The sequence below is a fragment of the Chrysochloris asiatica genome, unplaced genomic scaffold (genome assembly GCF_000296735.1).
Source record: "Chrysochloris asiatica unplaced genomic scaffold, ChrAsi1.0 scaffold00070, whole genome shotgun sequence".
Taxonomy (NCBI): domain Eukaryota; kingdom Metazoa; phylum Chordata; class Mammalia; order Afrosoricida; family Chrysochloridae; genus Chrysochloris; species Chrysochloris asiatica.
In genome coordinates, this window is record NW_006408588.1 from 13,719,088 (window position 1) to 13,724,845 (window position 5,758).

General features: G+C 42.4%; 1 protein-coding gene and 1 pseudogene across 1 annotated transcript in view; one reads left to right on the forward strand and one right to left on the reverse strand.

Moving 5' to 3' along the window:
* The window catches only part of ADCK1 (aarF domain containing kinase 1), a 272,060-nt gene that overhangs the window by 103,866 nt on the left and 162,436 nt on the right, over positions 1–5,758 (reverse strand). The window lies entirely within an intron of this gene.
* Positions 1,122–2,217, forward strand: LOC102826894 (annotated as a pseudogene).

Sequence of the window (5,758 nt, forward strand, 5' to 3'; positions counted from 1 at the left end):
GCAAAATGGTCCAACCTCTCTGGAAAGCAATATGGCATTTCCTCAGAAGGTTGGAAATAGAAATACCTTATGATCCAGCAAATCCTCTACTTGGTGTTTACCCACAAGAAATACAAGCCATAACACCGGTAGATATAAGCACATCAATGTTCATAGCAAATTTACAATAGCAATGTTCAACTATTTACAATAGCAAAAAGATGGAGACAGCCAAAGCGCCCATCAACTGAAGAATGGATAAACAAACTGTGATACATACATACAATGGAATATTATGTTACCTTGAAGAACAACAGGGAAGCTGTCAACTACCACATTACATGGATGAACCTTGAGGACATTTTGTTGAATGAAATTAGTCAGTCACAAAAGGAGAAATACAGCATAGGACCACTATTGTAAAAGACTAAGAAAAAGAACCCAAACTAAAGCAGGGGGGTGGGGGAGATTCTTTGCTGGTTACTGGTAAGCAGGGAGTAGGGTGAGAGGAGGGAGCAGAAGGTGGAGCACAGTGTAGGGAATAGACACAGGATAGTTTGGGCGCTGGGGAGGGGGGCAATACATAACAAGAGAGAGGGGAATGGAAGATCAAGGCTGATGGGAAAATAAATTAGACAGATTTGCATGGGCTTACTGAGATGGAGGTATATCATGATGTATGGATGATCTTGGAACAACAGGGCTATGGGATACAGAGAATGTGACATGGTTGGAATGGGCAAAAGGGAGGAAATAATGTTAAGATGCTTGGCTGTCTTTTCAATCTTGGTTTCCCTTGCATACCATTATAAAATAGAAAGTACAATGGGGGAGAAAGGAATAGCCAGAAATATCACCATAGAAAGCTTGTAAGTCCGTCTTCTGCCTACAACTGATTGGAATACCTAAAATGGGGATACAACATGCCCAGTGAAGGAGGCTTCCTGAGGAGCCTTTGCAGTGCCTAAGACCATACGTGAAATCCTGAACCCCATCCAGAATCTTCTGAAGTGGGAAACTCCCACTTGAAAGGACAAGCAGCCCAGCCTGGAGCGGCTAGAAGAACAGAAAATATTTCTTGGAAGAAAGACCGACAGGTAAAATACAAAACAATAATTGCCTCCACTGCAGACCCATGCGAGATGGCAGCTACCGAGGGGGTCAGGGAGGCTGCGCAGGGCAGTGAGCCTGGCCAGCCGGAGCAGCCACTTCCCCAGCCACACTCACCGGCGCCACCGCAGCAGCAGCAGCAAGAAGAGATGGCGGCTGAGGCCGGAGAAGCGGTGGCGTCTCCTATGGACGACGGGTTTCTGAGCCTGGACTCACCCACCTATGTCCTGAACAGAGACAGAGCAGAGTGGGCTGATGTGGGTCCAGTGCCACAGAATGATGGCCCCAACCCAGTGGTTCAGATCATTTATAGCGAAAAGTTTAGAGATGTTTATGATTATTTACAGGCTGTTCTGCAGCGTGATGAAAGAAGTGAACAGGCTTTTAACTAACCCAAGATGCTATTGAGTTAAATGTGGCCAACTACAGTGTGGCATTTTCAGAGAGTTATCTTAAAGTCACTTCAGAAGGATCTGCATGAGGAAATGAACTACATCACTGCAATAATTTAGGAACAGCCCCAAAACTATGAAGTTTGGCAACACAGAAGAGTTTTAGTGGAATGGCTGAAAGATCCATCTCAGGAGCTTGAGTTTATTGCTGATATCCTTAATCAGGATGCAAAGAATTACCATGGCTGGCAGCATCGAGAGTGGATCACTCAGGAATTTAAACTTGGGGATGATGAACTGCAGTATGTAGACTAACTTCTCAAAGAAGATGTGAGAAATAACTGTGTCTGGAACCAAAGATATTTTGTAATTTCTAACACCACTGGCTACAGTGATCCTGCTGTGCTGGAGAGAGAAGTGCAGTATACTCTGGAAATGATCAAACTAGTGCCCCATAATGAAAGTGCATGGAACTATTTGAAAGGGATTCTGCAGGACCACGGCCTTTCCAAATATCCCAATCTGTTGAATCAGTTACTTTATTTACAACCAAGTCACAGTTCTCTCTACCTAATTGCCTTTCGTGTAAGACATACTTAATAAAGCATTAGAGTTGTGTGAAATCTTAGCTAAAGAAAAGAACATGATAACAAAGGACTATTGGAGATATATTGAAGGATCTCTTCAAAGCAAACACAGCACAGAAAGTGACCGACCAACCAACGCACCGCAATAATGCCATCCTGAAGAACTTGATGGAATGCCTTTATTTTTTTAAGGGACTCCAATGAGGAGTTTGAAACTAGAGCGATCATTCCCTTTGCCTGTGTTGGGAATAAAAAAATAAATTGTGATTCCCTTTTACACAGTAAAATGTGTACTGCACAAGTACTGCTTTTTAACATGAACTAAGTGTGATGCTCCTTGAGTGCTGCTACTATTCAGACTAGCTCTAAGTAATGTGATTCTTTGTAAAGTGGAGTAAATTGGAGGAAGAGGTCAGGGGGAGTCCCATAAAGGAGCTTTTGTAGTCTTATCAACATTTAATCTCTTAGCATCACCTCCTCCCTAAACCAAGGCATATGAGTCAGGATTTGCAGCAGTAATGACTGCAGATGTGTAATAGATGTGAGGTAACTGAAATCTAGGCTCAGTAAGCAGGGAATGAATGCAATTGTTACAATAGAACTGCTATGCCACACTGACAGTCTCTTGCTATCACTGTAACCAACTAATGCCAAAAGAATGGTTTTGTAATAAAAGTCTAGCTATATCTAAAAAAAACAATAACGGCAGTCTGACTGATTACTACAAGAACAAGCAAGGCAAATGGTTGGGTCCTCTCATGGTAAACCCTCTGCCAAGACTACGACTCAGTGGGAATACACGAGTAGACATGTGATTGGATTGATGACCGTGAGGGTCACCAATAAGGGGAAAGAAGGGAAAATCACCAACGAAGCTGTGAGCTAAGCCCTACAACGTTCAACAGACTCCTGTGAACCTGGGTGGACGACCTGGTTGGCCAGCAGCATGGAAAGACCTGGGGACTCATAGGCCCAGAGTCAGTGACATAACCACAGAGGACTAGAGTGGAGAGTGAAACGTCCAGCTGATAAGAAGAGAGGGGATACGCACAAGAACACCCACACTTGCAGATAATACCCACTTGACTTGACTTCAATGGCTGGATGAACAGAGCTCAACTAGAAGAAGAAGAGGAAAAAAGATTAATCTGACACATTTTGATGAACTTGACCTACACCTATGATGAAGTAACTCAAAAGAGGGAACCAATCTTTACAGAGAGGACATTCCCACCCCCTCCATACACAGATTAGACAGGGATGGGCAACTTGGATGTTGACTACCCAAAATGGGGGGAGGGGGCTACAAAGGCAATAAGTGACTGGCTTACAAGCTTTCAAGAGGGAGCCTAGATCCAGAAGGCATGGAGGAAGGTAGAATTGCCACTGAATAGTAACCAATCTGTCTGGGTGGGGCTGATGAAAGGAGATGGAATAGGTCTCTTGTGGTACAATAGTGAATAATTGTTATCAGGACTGACTGTGAGGGTTGGAAATGTAAAGGTAGACATTAGCAGAAGGAGGGAAGTGATTGACTTTTCAGTCCAGGAGCAGAGGTCCCTAGGACCATCAAAGGAGAAGAGCAGAGTGCTGGACCCTACCTAGAGAAACAGTGACACCGGTGATGGAGGCAGAGATGATAATGTGGAGAGATGGAGCAGCTGGGGACTCTGGACCCAGAGAGGGAGAGGGGCTGCATGCTGACAACCATGGGGGCAGGCTTGCAGGGTTGATGATGCATGGAGGGGATTGGAACCCCTCATGGCAATGAAACGATATACGATAGACTGAAAGTAAAGCTAATGTTCTCCCATGTAAACTATCACATAAGTCACAATAAAACATTTAAATAAATAAATAAAAGAATCATATTCCTAGTAAAGCTGTCCCTCAAATACAATGGTAAAATAAGGACATTCACAGATAAACAGAAATTAAAGGAATCTGTAATAATCACACCAATTTCACAAAAATTATTAAAGGTGTTCTTTGGACCTAGAACAAACAATAGTAGAACAGAAATATTTTCTTAACAAATATGACAACACCTCCCAAAAGTTAATTTAGATATAGCAGTATTTTCAATGAAATGAACCCACAAGACTGAAAATAGGAAGCCAGAGGTACCCATTTAAAATGAAGACAATTAAAAAGTAAAGAGAGGGAATAATGTAGATATTGAACTCTCAAAATACAAGGAAGTCAGGAAATTTTAAGATAAAATAGACTGATTTAAACTGGAGAAGAAATTAATAAATTACAAGGTAATCTATTTCACATCAAAATTTTAAAAAAGGAAAATCAGTAATATTTAGTAACCATTAAAACAGCAATGAAAAAAAATGAAAAGAAAACCCACACACAAGTGAACTCGCCTCAGAAAATTACATGGAACAAGGAAACCAACAGTACCACAAACAAACATATAACAAAATGACCACAATTAATGTGTAGTACTGCAAGATCATGGAAGCAGCAGTCAAGAAATCAAACGACATATTGCATTACGCAAATCTGCTGCATAAGACCTTTTAAAAGTATTGAAGAACAAAGATGTCAGCTTGAGGACTAAGGTGCGCCTGACCTAAGCCACGGTGTTTTCAATAACCTTATATCCATGTGAAAGCTGGACAGTGAATAAGGAAGACCATAGAAGAATTGATGTATTTGAATTACAGTGTTGGAGGAGAATATTGAAAGTACCATGGGCTGCCAAAAGAACCAACAGATCCGTTCTGGAAGAAGTGCAGCCAAAGTGCTCCTTGGAGGCCAAAATGTCCAAACTTCGTCTCTCATACTTCAGACATACTATCATGAGGGACCAGTCACTGGCGAAGGATATCATGTTTGGTAAGGTGGAGGGTCAGATAAAAAGAGGAAGATCCCCAATGAGATCGATTGGCCAAGTGGCAACATCGATGGACTCAAGCATGGCAACGATAGTGAGGTTGGGCCAGGATCGGGCAGTGTTTCATTCTGCTGTGCATAAGGTCGCTATGGGTCGATGCCGACTCGATGGCACCTAACAACAACAACAACTGCAGGATCGGTACTGGACTCTGAACCACAAGGTCAGCAGTTCAAACCTACCAGCTGCTCCTTGGAAACCCTATACAGGGTCGCTAAGAGATGGAATCAACTCCACAGCATTTAGCAACAAGGGGAGCATACTGGTTCAATAGCATAAGTACTGGGCTGTGAACCACAAGGTCTGTGCTTTGAGCACACCAGTCACGCCACAGGAGAAAGATGAGGCTTTCTGCACCCACAAAGATTATAACCTTGGAAACCCTATATAAGGTAGGTAGAATGAGTCAGAATTGACTCTGTAGCACTTAACAACAACATCAATAATTACACTGAACAGAAACGGATTAAGTGCACCAGTCAAGAGACAGAGTGGCAGAACTTTCACTATGCTGTTTACAAAACACACACTTTATAACCAAAGTCCAAAATAGACTTAAAAAAAAGAGAAAGAGACTAAAAATCAAAGAATTGAAAAATGTATCAAGCTAACAGCAAACAAAAACAATCAGGATTGCTGGTTACTAGGGTGAGGGGAGAGAAGGGAAGGTGGAGTACAGGGCAGGGAATAGACACAGGATAGGTTGGGTGCTAGGGAGGGGGACAATATACAAGAAGGAAGAGGGGAATGGAAGAACAAAGAACAAAGCAGATGGGAGAACA